General features: G+C 43.3%; 1 pseudogene; it reads right to left on the bottom strand.

Moving 5' to 3' along the window:
- Positions 1 to 3,611: 3,611 nt before the first annotated feature.
- LOC143269457 (uncharacterized protein C2orf78 homolog) lies at positions 3,612 to 18,206 on the bottom strand (annotated as a pseudogene).
- Between the last annotated feature and the right edge of the window lie 1,769 nt (positions 18,207 to 19,975).

Consider the following 19,975-nt stretch of genomic DNA (forward strand, 5'->3'; position numbering starts at 1 on the left):
AATGTACCCTGGAGTACACATGGACTCTTCATCAAGTCATGCACTGAAACGTGGTTATCCACGGGTATGGAAAAAAACGTTGATTCCACGTTTCTGGTTGGAGAATTCCTTTCGCCCCAGCACACTTGAGACAGTGGCCTAGGAGTGTGCAGATGTGGAGGCTGTAGGGGAGGCAGAGGCTGAGATGGAGGTTGTTGCAGAGGGGGAAGCAGGCAGATCTTTTTGAGTTCAGTGGTTGCCTGTTCCATGTAGTCAGTTCTAGGAGATGCTGGGTATGGATTGGGTCCCAATTCAAGAAACTAAAAATGAGTTAATAAATAAATGAATTCTGCTTGCTATATGTAATCCTGGGTAAAGAAAATGGCAATTGCCCCAGAGCCTAAAGTGTAACCAACTCTGTCACTATTAGAGCACAGAGTGGCACAAAGAGTTCAAGGTTCAGGAGATGCCAGTTTTCCTCTCACCCTTCTTCCACAGTGAGTGACAGACCTTCACAGACTCCAGCATGTGCTCGCTGAGTTGGTTTTGAGTCTTTTCAAAGCCATCAGGGTTGAGCTCAGGTGAATTGATCTTCTTGTTATTGAGAACAGTGGGCTTGTCTTCTGTCTTTACTCTATGACTTCATAGCATCAGCTCCCTCAGCTTTCTTGGAGTTGATTTCTCTAGTACTCTTGGTGTTGTCTTCTATGATTCCTAGGTCTGCTGGGCCTCTAAATGTGGCTTTCTGAGCTTTACCCTCTATATACTGGGTGATGTTGTCAATATCCCTTCTCTAGCCACAGAACTGTTCCCAGGCTCTGTCCCTCCATCAGGTCCTGATACTAGATTCTGGCCAGAGAATCTCCATCAACCATATGAGGGCTTTCCTCTTCCTTCCTCCTCACCTGGTTTAAGCATGTACTGATGACACCTTATCTTTACAGGTCTTGATCGCTACTGATGACGATGGAGTCTTTGCATTGGGTGGCTGTGAGAATTAAACTAAACCTGGAATTGGTTTAGTCTAGAGAGTGGGTTGAACATTTGGGGAGGTGAACTTCTGCCACCAGTGTAGTCATGCCTGCAAAGTCCATGCTGGAGGCAACACACTGTGCATGCCCCAGGCTCATCCTGACCAAGACTGCTGCTTCCCAATGTGGCATTGTCAGAAGCAAGCTTCTGCCCTAGGCTCCCAGCATCAGTGATTTGCAAGGGATGCTACATGTCAGGGTGTGCTAAAGGGAGGAGAGATAGGTCTTGGTGTTCTTTCATGCACTCAAAGGCAGCCAGAGGCAATGACAGATACTGCCATCTCATGTAGGTTGTCATTCTCTGTTTGTTCCAGGCATGTAGCTTGTGGCAATGCCAGGAATTCTGAAGGTTTTGGTTGAAGGTAGTTCATGACTTGTGCCCATTAACAGGTGGTGTCCTCATCTGGTAATCCAGGGTGTAGGAGTAGCAGAGTTCCATTCTGCAGCTGACGGAGTCTCTGGCTTGAGGTGTGATTCCCAGAGAAGTCTCCGTTTGTACCACTGAAAAAGAGTCAAGGAAGTAGTCAGTATCTGGTAAGTGGGATGTGCACCTTTCATTGCACCTCTGCACTTAGGCCCCTACAGCAGCTGGATGACATTCTTTGGATCTCTGCCATGGCTACAGATATTCAGATATTCAGATTTTTATTAGATAAGAAAAATGCACCTTGGCTTCCATATGACCTCTTCATCCAGTCATGCTGGGAAACCTGGATATGCACATAGATAGAAACTTGATTCTATTTGTTTGTGGGATTGTTCTTTTAGTCTCAACACTCTTGAGTTGGGGCCATGGCCAGAGTCAGTGCCAGGGCAATTGCAGAGGCAGATTCATAGCCAGAGGCAGAGATAGTGTTAGAGGTAGAGGCAGGCTGATGTTTGTGAATTCAAGGCTAGCCTGATCAACATAGTTAGATCCTGAACATGCAGGGTTATGGAGAGAGAACCTGTCTCAAGAAACTAAAAGCAAAGTAACAAATCAATTGGTTAAATTTCCTATGTGTCACCCTCTCAAAGAAGTGCCAAATGCCTCTGAGGCAATAGTGTGCATATCCCTGATCATATTAGAGCACAGAGTGTGCCAAAGAATTGAATGTTCACAGACAGGCCAGAATAGAGCAACATCACAGGCCACTCAAGAAATCCTGGCTGTAGTTGACAGATCATCTCTCAGGGAAGTAAAGCATTTGTTCCCAGAAAAAAGGAAACAGTTATTTGAGAGATGGTCCTAGAAAAGAGGAGGACATCTTTGCTATTGCTACCCCAGTTACAAGATTGATATTAGATAATTTAGAATTAGATAAAATACATAAATCTTAAGAACGAAGGCAACCCAGGTAGTACAGTGCAAAGAGAAAGACAGTCCTCCCTGGTTTCTACAAAGAGAGTGAGGACATACAATGGTTCAGATTGAGGAAGAATCAGGAAAAGGCATAGTGAACCTCCTAGATGCCATCCAAGGCCAACTAGAAAAGAAATGATAGCCACACCTGAAAGAGTCTGAAAAAAGGAATGCTATGAAATGCTGGAGAGGATGGAAAGAATTCCAGCCTGATTGGATGTCAGTGTGGAGGATCTTCCGAAAGCCAAAACCGGGCACACCACATGGTTCATATATGCCTTTCCAAAGAAAGAACTCAATATATTAGTGAGGTCTTTCCCATCAGTGTTGACTGCAGCACCGTTTCAAGAATATTAGGGAACCAAGCATGGTGTCCCACAGCATGGCCATGGGTGAAGAAAGAGGGATGTTTGTTGAACGTGAAGTCTTTTCAGCCATCAAGAAAATGAGGTTGTGTTGTTTGCAGTATGTGGATTCAACTCAGGCTCATGAGATGGCTCAGTAGATAAGAACGGTGGCTTTTCTTACAGTATTCGCTGGGTTACATCAGAACACCTCCTGGATGCTTTGAATCACTCTTAATTCCAGACCACAGAGGTCTGATGGCGTCTTCTGGCCTCTGTGGGCACTCCACACATGTGTTCCACAGGAAATCAGTTGGACGACAAACAAACACAAAATAAAGCATTAATGGGTGATTTCAAAGATGGATACAACTTGAGAAAAAGAGTAATCAAATGATGCCCAAGTCAGGAAATTGGTCAACCTTGTTTATTTTCTCTTTATGGAGAGTGCTTGATAGTATGCACATATACACCTGTATTTTATTTCATGAAATTCCAGGAGGAGCTCTGTCCCAGACTAGTAATAATTAAAGGGCTGGGTGAGTGTTTCAAAATGGGAGGAAGAGTGGTAAGAACAGGAGTGTGTTTACTATCACAGAATACATTATAGGAAACACACCAAGATCAAAGACTTTTACTTTACCTAAAAATAAAAGTCAAGGAGTATAATTGTATTACCACTACAGGTTTTGGCTAACTACTTTTACCTTAAATAACACTACCAGGGATTTTTAGCATATGATATATTTATGTAACATATATTAATACTTCGACAACATAAATGAATAACAGCAATTGTATGAGGAAACCATCAAAGCCCACTATATATACTTACTCATGGATAAAATATAACCGAATTTAGTTTCTTCAGTCACTTTTAGTGTGTTCAGATATTTACAAGTGAAACTTGTCTGACCAATTATGTGTAAATCCCGGGATGTACAAATTATTCACCTTAACTCAATGCGTACCTACATATATACACTTATGTCCAAGTCTTTATATCCAATGTTTACATGTACATGTATCTCCATATCTCACCTTCTCTCTGTTGAAGAGTACTGTGTTCCAACGGCTAGGCTAGCCCTCACATGACATAGCCAAAATATCTGGAAATTTCCATATCATTCTGCCTCTGAAGGAAAAGCTGCGGTTTTTCCAGAGAGGTGTTCTTGGAGGCATTCTCTCTCTCCTGTTGAGCCCGCCTCTTCATGGCCTCCCTCTCTGGCCTCTGCTCTTCTGTGATGGGCTGTGAGATGACTGGCCCTGGAATGTCAACTTTCCTCCATGGAATTGGTTGGTGGCTGAAGTCTTGCAGTAGATGTTGGATTTGAGGTTTGGGAGGTGATGGGGCCTTGTTCTTGTCAGCAGAGGCAAGCTCCCTCTGTAGTGAAGGGTGAGATGATGCCCTGTAGGATACTGGCCTAGAGACAGCTGTCTGAGGCCCAGTGCAAGACTGGATGGGGTTGGTTATGTTATCTCGTGTGGCACTGGTAGCAATAGGCAGAACTGGCTTGTCAGAGGCCATCAAAGAAGTGCTGGCAGGAGCTGGTTTAGAAGGCTTGAGTGTGGTAGACTGAGCTGAGTTAGAATGAGGTCTCACAGGGTACACTGCAGGGGCCCTGTTGAAGCCAGGGAGAGATGCTTTGTAGAAATAGGTCTTGCTTGTGGCATGTCCAGGACTGGAAAAGCTAGAGATACTAACTTGACCTTGCCAGGTGGGGGCAGCTTATACTGGGATCGAGATGGACGACACTCCCTGTAAGCATTTCTCTCTGTTCTCTGAGCATTTCTCAGGGTTTTACTAGGGCCTCAGCCATCACATGGCACATCCAGAAGTGATGTGGTGGCTGGGCCTGCCCTGGGATCTTTGTTGTTGCTGAAGTTTAGCCAAGCCCGGGAGGAAGAGATGTCAGTTTTCTTCTCACTCTTCTTCCCCAGTCTGTGAAAGACTTGCATGGATTCTAGCATGTGCATGCCAAGGTGAGTTCGAGGCTTTTTCAAGCTGTTGTGGCTGAGCTCAGGTGGATTCCTCTTCCTCTGGTTCTTTGGCGTATTGTATTCTTCTGCCTTGACTCTGTTCCTTGACTGCTTAAGCTCCTCTGGTTTCTTGCAGTTGTTTTCTCTGGATCTCTTGGTCTTGTCTTGCTCATGAACCCTAGCTCTCCTGGGCGTGCTGGGTGTGGCTTTCTGGGCTGTGCACTCCAAGTGCTTAGGCATGTTGTCAATAGCCTCTTCACTGGACCCAGCACTCACCACAGCCTCTTCTCCCTTCATCCGGTCCTGGAGCTGGATTCTGGCCTGAGGAGACCCATCTAGCATCTCAGCGGCTTTCTGGCCATTCTTTCTCACTTGATCCACGGGTACAGTGATGGTGCTGGAGCTTTCCTGGACCTGATCCCTGCTGATGTCTTTGGATTGGCTTGCTGTGGGATCTTGCAATGGGTTCCTATCAGTGATTGAGTTGAGGAGTCGGGGAAGGTGAATATCTGCCACCAGCGTAGTCATGTCTGCAAAGTCCATGCTGGAGCCCATCACACTCTGCAGCACCCCAGGCTCATCCTGACCAAGGCTGCTGCTTCCCAAGGTGGCATTGTCAGGAGAAAGCTTCTGTTTTAGGCTCCCTGAATCAGTGTAGTTCAGGGTCTGCTGCTTGTTGGCATGTGCTAAAGGGAGAAGTGATGGGTCTTGGTTTTCTTTTATGCCCTCATAGGCATCCAGACGAGTTGATAGATCATCTGTCATCAAATCCAAGTTGTTATTGTCTGTTTGTTCCAAGAATGGAGCAGGAGGCAAGGGCAGGAATTCTGAAGGACTGTCGATGGGGGCAGTTAATGACCAGTCCCCATGGACAGGTGGTGACTTCTGAACATCCTGCATGCAGGCATTGCAGAGGTCTGGACTCTGAAGCAGACAGAGTGTCTGGCCTGCAGCTGTCAATCCCAGTGCTGTCTCCATTTTCACCACTGAAAAAGAGTCAAGGAAGAAGTCAGTGCCTGGAAAGTGAGGTGCTCCCCACTTTTCAGTATTCCTCAGTACTCAGACCCCTACAGCAGTGGGGAAGGCATTCCTATAAGCTCTGCTTGAGTAGCACAGGCAGCACCTCTGTTGGGATACTTGTGACCACTCTCTTATTTCTAGTAACCATGTGATATCATCATTTCTCAGATGTTTGTGTTTTCCTCTGTGTTTGTGTTTCGTGTGTATGCATAGTGATCATGTGGAGGTGACAGAATTGCCTGGGGGTGTGATCCATCCTTTCCTTTCCTCTTGTCTTTGAAAGAGTGACCCTCATTTCTGTGGAAGGTTTCTCTCAGGAAGGTTGTCTGGTCCATAATTTTCAAGAACTTGCTCGTGTCTTCCAACTCTTGGCATTACTCAAATTCCCCCTGCTGCCTGAGTTTCTAAATGGGTCAAGTATCCAAACCCAGTTCTTCATTCCTTCAAGGCAATCTTTTCAACAACCCTTGATTTCCTCCAGCTCCACATTTCACAGGCTTATTATTAATGATTTGAAAATTGGTGAAGGTGAAATATTTCGCTTGGTTTATCTTTGTAGTTTAGAACATATCCTAGTGATCATGTATAGCCTTGGCTCACCTCTGAATAACCATAGCAAAAGAAAAAAGGGGATGGAGGGAGAATGAGAAGGGAAGAGAGAGAGAGAGAGAGAGAGAGAATGAGAGAGAAACTCTGCCCAATTTAGCAGTTGTACTCTGGTACACCAGGTATACTGGACTCTCAATGCACTTTTGCTTCTAAGAGAACAGCAGGGCCAGCACTTGGAATCTGCAATACTTCTTCTAGGACAGATTTGTAGTTGCACTGCTCTAGAGTCAGAATTCAAGCGAGAGAATATAAAGTGTTACCAAACAGAAAGGCCTTGGTGTTATCTACAGCCCCGAGGAATAGATTAGGAAGGAGGCAATTGCTGTGTAATGGTGCATGGGACTGATTAGCTAGGTCAGTGGCATGTGTGTCTGTGGAGGTGTCCTTGGACATCACTTAATGGAGGATGAATGCCACTCATTGCCCTACATTGTCAGTCATTACAGAGACTGAAGATGGGGATGGGGAGCCAGGCCAAGGCTGAGCTCTCAGGACTCCCATTTTTCCTCCCTGAGGACATCCACTCCTGAAAGTTTGAGCTGTGTCTGCTTTGAGTGCTGATCTCAGTCCTCCCTCCTGGCTCTACTCACCTTGAAGACTGGTGTCTGGCATGTCTTGAGCAGGTGTGGGATATTAGATGGCAGACGTGGAGAAGGGTGTTCGGATATTTGTTGACTGAATCTCCTTTAGCATCATCACCATCTCTGGTTGCAGGGCAGAGGCCTGACCCCCAGAGGAGGACACAGAGCCACAGGCCTGCAGGCACTGCCTGAGTTCTCCAGGCATCAGAAGGCCCAGGCTGTTGAAGTCATTGTAATAGACCTGGGTGCCCTCCAGGTAGGAAGCTGCTAGCCTGTATCCTTGATTTGGTACCTGTGGTGGTGTGGCCTGAACAAGGCTGGCAGACAGTGTTGGATAGTAAAGGACTAAGGCATTGGCATCAAAATATTGTCACCCTGGGCTGTCCTAGAGATGGAGGAGAATGTGGTATTCTGGTCATTGACAGTTACAGTGAAGTCCTGGAGTGCAGCTACCCTGTGGTCAGTGTTTCTTGTGGGCTCCCACTGGAGAACCCTTCGATAGGAGAGGGCTGAGGCAGAGGTCTTTCCCTGGTCAGTCAGCAAAGTCACCATGGTTGTGCCTGCTGGTAGGTAAGGGTAAGCACTGTCCATGAGCTGCTGGCAACAAGTGCTGGAGTCTGATGGCAGCATCCATGCTGCACTGACAGCTGGGGTGGAGACCCTGGAGAAGTTGCACACACTTCCTGCTAATGGCATGGCATTCCTCAGCTCAGGTACAGAGGGCTGCAGAGCACATTCTGTTCCAAACAAAGGTGCAGTTTGGAAATTTTCTGTAAGAAACAAGAGGAGGAAAATGGGAAATGGGTGAGATGGAATCTGTGTGTCTTCCCTTGTAGATCTTTGTTATCTCCCATTTGTACAGTCTGGGAGAGTCTGAGACCCATTTTCCCTCACATATCCCAAACAAATGGTTCAGAATGATTCTTGGTAAAGGATAGGATGGCATTCATTTAATGAGCTGCCTGTTCTTCCTGTGCTGGCATGGACTTCCTAGTTGATCCACGTTGACTCTTGCTCTGACCTAGACAACACCCTTCTTTGCCCTGCTTTGTCTTGTTCTTGTACCTGCTGTGGCACTGCCTCACACCTGTGTCCCCGAACAGATGTGTTTAAACATCTAAGGTAGGAGAACCTTAGACAGCTTCTCATGCCTGTGCCTTTGTTCTGTTCTCTGCAGATCTTCCTGAATGTAGACAGAGAGAGAGTCTCTACCTAGATCACTCTGGCCTTGAAATCACACAGACTGGCCTGTCTCTACATCAGAGTACTGGCATTTTAGGTTCTTTCCATGTCCACCAGGCTTGGCTCTACTCTGAGCTTTCTTAATGAAATGACGTAGCAGGACTTTCATAGAGAAGAACAGTATTTAGCTAAGAATCCCTTTTTCATCTAGCTCCTTCTCGTTCCCGCTACTTATTATGTAGGTCACTACTTGTTATTTTCTAATATAAATTCAGCACACATCCAATATGACTACATGAATACAACCTCCTGATAACATTTCATGTTGAGTGCCTATGTTTCAAGTGACAGTTTGGGATTTCTAATGTAGCATGGGGTTCATCTCTGAATAAGATTGTTTCTTAATTAAAAGTTGGTTACATTGATTCTTCAATGAACACTTCCACAGTAATTGTTAATTTCTTGTAACTCTCCTGGTTGGGAATCCTTGTGAGAATCTGTGCACACACTGGTGTGTCAGTTCTTGTCCAGAGACCAACTGACTGTGGAGTAGCCAGCCCATGTTGATAACATCCAACCCTACCAAAAGATGAGGAGAATGCTGCGGAAGATGGGCTGGATAGAGTGTAAGACCTAGGGCCTAGAGCTGGATATTGTTTTCTATATGTGACAGGAAACCTTTACCTAGACTAATCTCAACAGTGTGGCTGCATAGTAATGGGTTGGGTTATGAAAATGTCTTGTGCCTTTTTATTTACTCTGTGGTTATCTATTACATTAGTTCCAAACTACCTTTGTGTATATCTAGGGTCATCTCTGCAGTTTGTCTTCTTTTAGGTCCATATTTTCCAGCCTCAGTAAAAACCAAATCTAAATATGACATTCAATTCGAGGTATCTCTATCAGCATCAACATTATACCCATTACACAAAAATTTAAAGTATAGTAAAAAATAAGGGATAAGTGATCCCTAATTTCATTAATGTTTTAAAATTTCTTTCCTTACCTGCCATGGTCGGAGGGAGAGTATTAGCAATCCACAGTACAATGGAGCAAGAGAATTGTTTGTCCTTGTCTGATCAACTGACCTGAGTGGCAAGTGTGTCCGGTATCAGACAGCACTTACTGGTCACTGGTCACAGGTGACCTGTGATGATTCAAATTTGTTTACAGGCATCACCATGGCAACCCCAAGTACCTTCCAGGGCTGGTAGGTTGTGTTGAAGGGCGAATGATGTCCTAAATGGGGCAGCAGCCAATGAGAAATTTGGATTCTGAGCTAACAGGTGGGATTGGTTGGAGAGGATGCCTGGAGACTACCAGTAGCCATGCAGGCTGAGGTGTGCTAGTGAGAGGAGGCAATCCTGGCCTGGAAGTTTCCCTTTCAGGAGGTTTAGTCCAGGATATTGGCAGAGCTTCTTATAAAGTTCATTGATGAAGCTGTGTCTGTTGTTCCTATTAGGTGTTACCTTCCAGGAGTGAGTGTGCTTTCAGCATTCACTGTACATACAGTCAGTTCCCTTGGGCAGGAAGAAGAGTTCGGCATGGGAGGAGGGAACTCGGATGAGAAACTGTATCAGTTGATCTGGTTTATGAGCCATCATCATCAGTCCATGACCCAAGGAAAAGATCAATGGGCTCCATTGTGACTGTGCTAAAGGACAGAGTTGAGTGTATTGACAGCACTTTTGATGATGAACTCCAAGAATCTTCTCTTTGGGTTTCTTCTCCTAGATGCCTTCCTTAGTCTTTGTTGCTCCAGACATGATTCATATCTCTCTTCTCTGCTTTTCATCCCTTTTTGGTAGGGTTTGATTCTTGGACTAGGGTGAACCTGTATCTTTAAAATGGAGGGAAGCTTCATGGTGGACTTCCAGAAGCAGTGTTCTTCTGGTCATCGTGAAGATGCTTGTAATTGGATGCTGCTGGTTGCAGCAAGCACTTGCGGGGTAACCCCTGTTGTTTGGGTGCTCATCTTATGTCTCACTCTGGTGTCAGACACATGGGCATTCTTTGTATCTTGCCTCCCTTCTTATAGAATTGAGGTTGTTATTCATTGAGTCTGGCCGCCTTCTCTCTTCATCAACAAGTATAATGAGTGTGACAGTTACTGAACCTTCTTCCTCCTGGCAACAGTCTCTGCAGAATCCTGCGTTTTTAGCATTCTCTACCATGCTTTTTTTTCTGAGAAAGGGCTAAATAGAGACTGGAACACCTTGTGCAGGAAGGCATTTGTTGGTATGTAGTGGTGGATTACATGAAAAAAGCAATGTAAGTGATTTTGTGAGTGTTGCAGCTTGATGGACAGGGATCTTGGCTGTTGAGAACCAAGGAAAAGCACAAAGTGAATTTAAGCATAGCAGCTTAAATCTCTGCTCCAGGGAAAGCTTTCAGCAATGTAACAACTCTGTTTTGTTAGGGGAGGTTATCCCCCAGGGAAATGTTACATTTCTGTTCTGCTCTGCTCCTGTGTGGCTAATGTTCTCTCTCTCCTCTGCTCCCTTCTGACAAAAGAAGGTCTCATACAACCCTCATTCAAGAGATTTATTTTAGGGGAAGGGTCCAGGAGGGTGACTTCCTCTGCAAGAAGAAATAAGGCACCTACCAATTGAACAGGTACAGGGCTTATGTAGGGCTTCTTAGTTAGGGAGTTTTTCCAGGGTGAAGATTTCCAGGGTAAGAATTGCTCAGATTCCAATCCCTGAGTTTGGACAAACCCAGAGATTGGTTTGATTATGTTCTGTAGGTTTTCCTGCTCAGGGATTGGTTGGTTTTTGTGGTGATTGGGTCAGGGGCAGAATGTGTGTCTTCGACTCTGGTTTCAGGGCAAAAGTGTGTATCTTTCACAGGCCCTTTTTTACAGTTTTCACTCTGGTTTCAGGGCTTGAATGTGTTTCTTTGACTGGCTCATCTGTCCTACAATATTTCTTCATATTTGAAAAATAAAACAACCCATTTCCCATCTCAATGTATAACCCAGACAGGAATATATTTTGTTTAAATATGGGTAAACCTTTTTTGTTTCCTAATTTTGGTGTAGATTGTTATCCTCTTCAGTCACTCACTGGTGGGTTCATAGACTGTCTTATGGCAGGGTGTAGTGTGCATTTATATACCTTTCTTATTCTAACTGCCTCAACAAGCACTACTATGACAGTGTCTGTCTGTCAGTCCTCATTGAAAACGACCCTGGAGCCTGTTTGGCCCTCCTCCTGCATTCACATGAGCTGTCAGCACTTTCCCTTGGGACCTCTTTTACACTGAGCTAGTGCTGTAACTTGCAGCTACACGCCCAGCTCAGTAGAACTGTTCCTCCATGCAGATTGTTTCATGTTTTATAGTGCTTGGCAAAGCTCTTCAAAAAGACTGTCCTTTTTTAATAGGCCAGTAGGCTGCCTTTGTCTTTCAACCTTGCAGTTTCCTTCATGACTGTTCACTTCTCAGATAATGTGACACATTCCAAGTGGTAATGACTGTAATTTGGAAGGTTCATCCACGCTACTGGTCATAGAACATTCTGAAAAATGTGTGTTTTTATAGCAGCATAGACTGAAGTGAATCTGGGCCTGTGTTATTGAGAAGTCTGAGAGTCGATCAAAATTGAGAGATACATAGATAAGGTACATAGATAAATAGATAGATAGATAGAACTGAGTTCTGTGTTTAATTTTCATTTCTGTGCATTTTATTTTTAAACATTTGCATATTATTTTTCATTCAGTGTAATAATTAACTTAGTAATTCGAAAAATCTATAGTGGTTTTAGTTTTTGAACCTTCTATTCCTCCTAATTCTTTTCCATGTCCCCACTAATCAGTTCCTACTATCTTTCTGTTGCTCTTTAGAAAAGAAAATGCTTTCAAGAGGTAACAAATCAATATGGAAAAATAAAACTTTGGGACAGCATCTCTAGGAACATGAATGTAAGTTAAATAACTTGAAAATGGTATCCTGCATGGGGGAAAATGGCACTCCCTGAAGACATATGCCTGCTAAATGCTAAGGGCCAAGACAGGGCTCAAGCCTCAGGAGATGTTGGCCAAGAAGGTCCTTAGGACTTCTCAGAATAGGAAAAATTATTTTATTCCTATTGAAGTTATGAGCCCAAAGTAGAATAGCACCAAACTGATTGAGTAGCAGGCTATGAAGGAGTCAGATTTGCTGCAAGCTGGAACCCCCTCCTGATAGCAGGCTGGCTTTCATAGAACAAGACAGGCTCTTCCATCACTTTGTGGGACAATTCTCAGAAATTTCCCTATTAGGTTGTTGGCTGTCTCTCTCACATAATAAAATGTCAAGACAGTTGAGTATACTGCTACAGAGAGGGAACAGATTTTAGGTACATTCACAACAACTCTCCAATGATATGTGTACACATGCACAGAAGGGAAATCTTATCATGTACTGCAATTCACCACAAAATTTCTTCAGACTGAGGAGTTCTAGGTCCCAGAGGAAAGAGTATTTCTATTTTTTTTTAGTAGAATGATTTGTGTTTATATTTCCCTTCTAAACCTTTGTGGTTTTGCAGGAGATTAATGTAGTTTCAGGTGCAGCTGTAACTATTACAGTCTGACTCTTTGCTGGCTTTCCTTTGGCATTGTTTCTGTTGCTGTTGGAAAGAGCTGTCATTGTTTAGGCTGCTGAGACTCAGTGGCTGCTGTTGTGGTGAGATGGCTGGCTGGTACTCAGAAATGGATCATGAACAAAGCAGTCCATCCAAAGCTCAGGGATTGTCCTGCAAGTAGGAGCCCAATGGAATTGAGAGCTAGAGCAGTAGGGTAGAATAGTGTAGCATGGCTTTCTATTCCAAAATCAAGTGAACATCCCATTGTGATGTTTTATCATTGATTATCTCAGATGGATGGAGACCTTAGAAAGTAATTGAACAGATTAATTCAGTGATAGACAGGTCTGTGGCTGTGAAGCTTAACTGTACATAGTAGAAGGAGCCATGGAGGTTCATGAAAACTTGACTTGTCATTCTAGACATTACTTGAATGTGAACACCAGGCCCATTGTAAAATGGTCTTTCTTGATGCTAGAGAATAGAAATGGAGAGTTAACTGAAAGTAGTGGGCTTCCAAGTATTGCTTCCACAGGAAACACCAATAAGTTGGTGGGTATAATGTGAAGTATTCTACCCTCTCTCTATTTCAGTATGGAGTCACTTTAAACACCAACCCACGGTCTGTCACATATCCCATCTATACTATTCCAAGGAAATGAACATGCTACTGCATTGTGCATCAGTATAGATTGCAGTATTTTTCAGGAATATTTATGTTACCTGATCTTGCTGTCCAATAACAGAGCAATGTATAAGGAATATGTGATGTCTACACACAACAGAACCATTTCAGATAAAGTGACGTGTGTAGTCAAGGTGATTGCAAGAGAATTCTTTTAACTCGTGATAATCATGTTATACCATATGTATCCAGGCCAAGACAAATATCTCCTGATGCTGTCTCTATGTATGGATGCTCGATTACACATACCTACATGGTTCCATTCCTGACATTGAAGATAATGCTGTTGAGCATATGAACTATGCCCAAGATTTTTGATGTGAGTTAAGGAATGGGTAGGCCTTGGTCATAAAGTTACTGGGCTCAGTATACAATATATAGTTTTAAAAGAACATTTTCAATGAATAGTACAATGAGAATTAATGACATTGAGGAATCAGTACAAGTACAACATTGTGTTAATTGCTGTAATATCAAAAATGCTCCCTGAGCTTCTTTAATAAGGATTATTCTTCAAGACCCTTAGTTTTAATACATAAAGCTTAAAATAATAATGTCAAGGTCAAAAGATATCCATCCAAATGTGTTTCTACTGCTCCTAAGGTGTAAAGTGAAGCATAGTAATCTCATGGCAGTGTGCAAATCTGTAATTAAAACCACACACAGAGAGTGATAAAACCAGAGGCCTCCCTAAGCCATTGCTTTCCATCATTCTGTTGTACCCAAATTTGTCCCTCTGAGGATCATTGCATACAGGTAGTAGGATCATTCCATGCTAGGTTTGTTAACATTTTCTAGATGGGTGAGTCTGATAGAATGTACACCTTTGGGCCTACACATTAGTTGCGGGTAGATATTGTGAAGAAAGTTATACCATGAAACGCTATTTACAGGCTGAATACAATTGCTCTATAAAAATCAGATGCCTGAATTCATAGAAGTAGAAAACCAATCATAACTTTAACATAAAATCACTAAATATTCAAAATAGTATTAGTAAATCTCATAGGAGGTTAATGATTCACAGGTATTATAGCAAGTATAGTTCACAACTGAAACAAGGTAGATTGCCAGAAAAAAAATGAATCTGAGTTAAGTTCCATTTGGAAATACATGTGGTTTAGTCTTTTTGGTTTTAGGTATGTACCATAAATTCACCATGGAGTACACATGGACTCTTCATCAAGTCATGCACTAAAACGTGGTCATCCACCTGTACAGAAATAACCTGGATTCCACATGGCTTCTTGCTGCATTCCTTTTGTCTCTGCACTCTTGAGGCAGGGGCTGAGGAAGAGGCAGAGGTGCAGGCAGAAGGAGAGGGTGCGGTTGACATGGAGACAGAGGCAGAGGGGAAGGCAGGCAGCTCTTTCTGAGTTCATTGTTTGATTGTTTGATTTAGCCAGGTCCAGGATAGGCTGGGCTATGGAGAGGGTCCTTTTCTCAAGAAAGTAAATATGAGTTACTAAATCAATGAATTCTGTTTACTACAATTAACTCTGGACAAAGATAATTACTGCCCAATGTCCCAGAGCCCAAAGTGTAACAAACTCTGATATGATTAGAGCACAGAGTGGCACAAAGAGTTGAAGGTTCAGAAGATGCCAGGTTTCTTCTCACCCTTCTTCCACAGTGAGTGACAGACCTTCATAGACTTCAGCACATGCTCACTGAGGTGGGTTTAAAGCTTGTTAAATCTATCATGGCTGAGCTCCAGTAATTCATGCTTCCTTGTGGTGTTAAGGACAGTGACTTGATGGCTTCAGCTCCTTCAGCTTTCTTGGAGTTATTTCTCTAGTTCTCTTAGTCTTGTATTCTATGATTCCTAGGTCTGCTGGGCCTGCAGAGTGTGACTTTCTGAGCTTAGCCCTCCATTTGCTGGGCCATGTTATCCATATCCCCTTCTCTGGCCACAGCACTGACCCCAGCCTCTCTCCCTCTATCATGTCCTGAACAGAGAAGCTATGTGAAGAAAATTAGAGCTTTTTTCTTCCATCTTCCTCAACTGGTTTAAGGATGTGCTGAACACACCTTAACTTTACTGGGTCTGATCATTCCTGATGACCATGGAGTCTTTGTATAGGGTGACTGTGGGTACCTGGAATTGGTTTAGTTCAGAGAGGGAGTTGAGCAGTTGGGGAGGTGAACTTCTGCCACTAGTGTAGTCATGTCTGCAAAGTCCACGCTGGATGCCAAAACACTGTGCATGTCCCAGGCTCATCCTGACCAAGACTGCTGCTTTCCCTGGTGGCATTATCAGAAGCAAGCTCCTGCCCTAGGCTCCCTGGGTTAGTGAAGTACAAGGGATGTTTCATGTTGGGGTGTGCCAAAGGGAGGAGATGGGTCTTGGTTTTCCTTCGTGCACTCATAGGTATCCAGAGGCATTGACAGATTTGCTGTCATCTCATGCAGGTTGTCATTCTCTGTTTGTTCCAGGCATAGAGCTTATGGCAATGCCAGGATTTTTGAAGGTTGTGGATTGGGGCAGTTAATGACTTGTCCCCATTAATAGTTGATGTCCTTATCTGGGATAGAGCTCCTTCTGAAATTTAAGGAAGAAATTGAGGAAGAATCAAGGACATGCACATTGCACCTCCTAGATGCCATCCAAGGCCAACTAGAAAAGAAATGACAGATATACTGAGAGAGTTCTCAGAAGGGAATGTTAAACAGTGCTGGCAGGGATGGGAAGTTTTCCTCCCTTGTTGGATGTCAGTGTGGAGGATCCTCCAAAAGCCAAAACCTGGCCCAGCACATGGTTCACATATGCCTTTCCAAAGAACTTAATCTATTAGAGAGGTACTTTCCCATCAATGTTGACTGCAGCACTGATTGGAGAACAAGCATAGTGTCCACAGCATAGCCATGGGTGAAGAAAATGGGATGTCTGAAGAAAGTAAAGTGTTTTCAGCCATAGGGAAAATGAAGTTATGTTGTTTGCAGTATGTAGATTCAACTCAGGCTCCATGAGATGGCTAAGTGGATAAGAACACTGGAGTGATTGCAGAATCCCCAGGCTTGCTTCAGAGCACCTCCTGGTGGCTTTCTAACTCTCTTCATTCCAGACCTTAGAGATGATGCCCTTTTCCAGCCTTTGTGGGCACTCCACACATGTTTTCCACATGAATTCAGGTGGACGACACACACACACACACATGCAAAATAAATTAAAGTATTAAATGGATGGATTCAAAGATGGAAACAACTAGAGATAAACATAGTTATGAAATGAAACTCTTCTCAGGAAGATGGTCAACCTTGTATATTTTCTCTTTAAAGTGCGTGCTTGATAGTGGTTCATGGAATCCTGTATTTCATTTCATGAAATTTCAGAAGGAGCTCTATCCCAGACCATTAATGATTAAAGGACTGGGGTGAGTGGTTTAAAATGGGAGAAAGTGTGGTAAGAGAAAGAATGTGTTTACTGTAACAGTTCACTGTAACTCCTACAGGAAACATACCAAGTTCAAAGACTTTTATTTTATTTGAAAATAAAAGTCAAAGGGAATAATTATTTTTACCTTAAATAAACAATACCAGTGATTTATAGTATATTTTATTTATATTACACATATTTTAGTTTGGCAACATGAACAGTAGCATAGGTATGAAGAAACCATCAAAACCTTCTATATATTCTTACTCATGGTTGATATAACTGACTTTTGTTTCTTCAGTCACTTTTAGTGTCTTTTACAAGTATAGAAACTCTGTCTGACATTTATATATATAAATCCTTGCATTACCAATTAATCTCCTTAACTCCATATGTACCTACGTATCTACACATACACCCAGATCTTTAAATCCAATGTGTACATGTATGTGTTTCTCTATATCTCCCTTTCTCTATGTTGAACAGTCATGAGATCCAAAGTCTAGGCCAGACCTTACATGACATAGCTAAAAAATCTAGAAATTTCCATATCCTTCTCCCTCTCTAGGATGAGCTGCAGTTTTCCCAGAGATGTGCACTTGGCAGCATTCTCTCTCTCCTGTCGAGCTCGCCTCTTCATGGCCTCCCTCTCTGGCCTCTGCTCTTGTGTGATGGGCTGTGAGATGACTGGCCCTGGAATGTCGACTTTCCTCCATGGAATTGGTTGGTGGCTGAAGTCTTGCAGTAGATGTTGGATTTGAGGTTTGGGAGGTGATGGGGCCTTGTTCTTGTCAGCAGAGGCAAGCTCCCTCTGTAGTGAAGGGTGAGATGATGCCCTGTAGGATACTGGCTTGCAGACAGCTGGCTGAGGACCAGGGTAAGACTGGATGGGGTTGGTTATGTTCGCGTGTGTGGCACTAGTCACAGTAGGCAGAACAGGAATCAATACACAAACCTGCAGAGTACCCTGATTAAGAGAAGGACCTAAGCAAAGGCACCTGATGGGCTAGTCACACAGAGGCCAGCCACGAACACTGAAAATTTTTACTCTGACTGGATGGAAAGCTGCTAAAGAAGAGGCAAATGACAGTTGGTAGTCTGATGTCTGATAACAGCCTTCATTTTGGGAATTTCATCTAATGTGTATGTGGAAAAAAAAAACAGTATGTGGAAGGGGGAGGAAAAGCTTCCATACCATCTTGAGGGAGCTGGAGGTAAGTTAGATTCAAAAACAAGGTATTAAATGACTTGAGGTGGACGATTAGGAAAGAGGTGATGTGTGTGTTTCTAGGTTTCTAGGCTGAACAAATTGTATACAGTGATGTGTCATTTTTGCAGATGGGGAATTCAAGTCACAGAGAGCTGACCTAAATGGAGACCAAGGGTTCTGTGTTAGATAAGTAGTTTGAGGTACCTCCTGGATGTCCAGGTGGCTGTTGGGTGCAATGAGGTGAATGAGTCTGGTAATCACAGGAAAGGTCTGCACTGGTGATGGCACACTTGAAACCATGATGAGAGAGAATCTGCCCCAAGAGTCCCAGCTAGGTTCCAACAGTGTGAGGCAATGACATGCAGAGAGCACTTAGTGTGTTTAACAATGTCTCAGGATGGGTCAGGTCACAACCATCTTAGATCTTCACTGTTTGTAACTTAGAGATAACTCAGGGATACCAAGTGACAGATGACAGGCAGAATACTGCCACTGAATAACATTGCCCAGATGAACATATGCTCTCATAGAAATTACCTGAGATAATAGCACCATGAAGTTTTGCCTTTATGTGCTTGGCCTGAATCATCTGTGGCTGCCAAGGTGGTGAAGAGAGCCCACAAAGACGCATTGGTAACAAAGCAAGCAGGATCACAAAAACCCACAGCCAGATGGTTTCTCAGGTTGCATCTCTAGTGCGCTCAAGACTTGGGGTCTAATCCCATGGCAGGCTTCAGAAATAAACTCACGTGTCTGGCTTGAGCCTGTTGCACAGTTTGCTGATGTACTGCTTCCAGAGTTCATGCAGAGGGAGGAAGAGACTGTATCTGTCAGAAACATGAGCTTGGGATTTCCAGTGTTCAGGAAGACAGCTGGGCTCAGGGCTGAGAATGAGCATGAGGGAGCACTTGAGACTGCCTGTAATCCCCAGGATCCCCAATGACAATGTGGCCAAGGCTGAGTACATTCCCCTCCTTGAACCTCAGTTTCTTCCCTGGCAGAACCTTCTCAAGGCTAAATTTCTGCTTTTGAGAAGGGGAGAGAGGGCCCTTTGCTTTGACTCTCGTCATGCTGGCCAGTTGTAGATGTGAGGGTGGAGGCCCTGGCTCAGACCAGGAATAGGATCTGAAGGTGGAGGTAATAACATCAGCAGTAACAATCCAGGTGCTGTTCACTCAATCTCCTTTTCCTAAGAGAAACTGTGGTATATTGGATGTGTGTCCATTGGGGCTCAAAGAAAGAAGGCACAGAGCACTCTAAGAATGATTTTAGACTTTATCACATTCAAAGGGGGTCCATCTCTCTGAACTGAAACACTGTAGATAAGCAAAGAACCCTTTTATTGTTATGCAATTCACAACTTTAGCAAGTCAATTCCATTTACCTCTTATCTAAGCCCCTCAATGGGACAATGCCAAATGCAAATTCTCAGTAAAGGAATACTACAGTTTTCTGGGTTGTCCCTGAACCAAGTTTTCATAGGCTTTGAACTCCTAGCAAACTCTCAGATAAGACTTCAAACAGGAGATAATGGAGACAGAAGGTAGCAATCACAAAAGGCAGATCAAAGCTAGGTGCTAACACTCAGGAATCAAACCAGCTGCAGTTCTGCAGAATTTCTCCCAACATATCCCCCTTTTTACATGCAACAATTAATTATTTTGGAGGTTATGTAGCTCCACAGCAAATACAGCCTTTTCTCTATCTTTCTGTTTTACAATCTATGTAAGTAAATCAAAACACATCTTAAAGTCAATAAGGTTACTGTTGCTAGCAAAAGAACAACCCTTGCTCAAACATGAAATCTATTAAAGTGATGTACAGGGTTGAACGAGGCTATAGTATCTGCAAGGCTTTCCACAACATCCATTCTTGTCATATCAGGTAACATTTAACAATTCTTAATTTCTTGCTGTAAATCATAAATCATTTGAGAAGAGTTAGGGTGACCCATCAAATGCATTTTTATCTTTTCCCAACCATACTTGCTTTCATTAAACTTTAAAGGAGTAATACATAACATTCCAATCACATTTTAAATTTATTTGCTCCTTTGATAGTTCTAACTG

This window comes from Peromyscus maniculatus, chromosome 1 (genome assembly GCF_049852395.1).
Source record: "Peromyscus maniculatus bairdii isolate BWxNUB_F1_BW_parent chromosome 1, HU_Pman_BW_mat_3.1, whole genome shotgun sequence".
Taxonomy (NCBI): domain Eukaryota; kingdom Metazoa; phylum Chordata; class Mammalia; order Rodentia; family Cricetidae; genus Peromyscus; species Peromyscus maniculatus.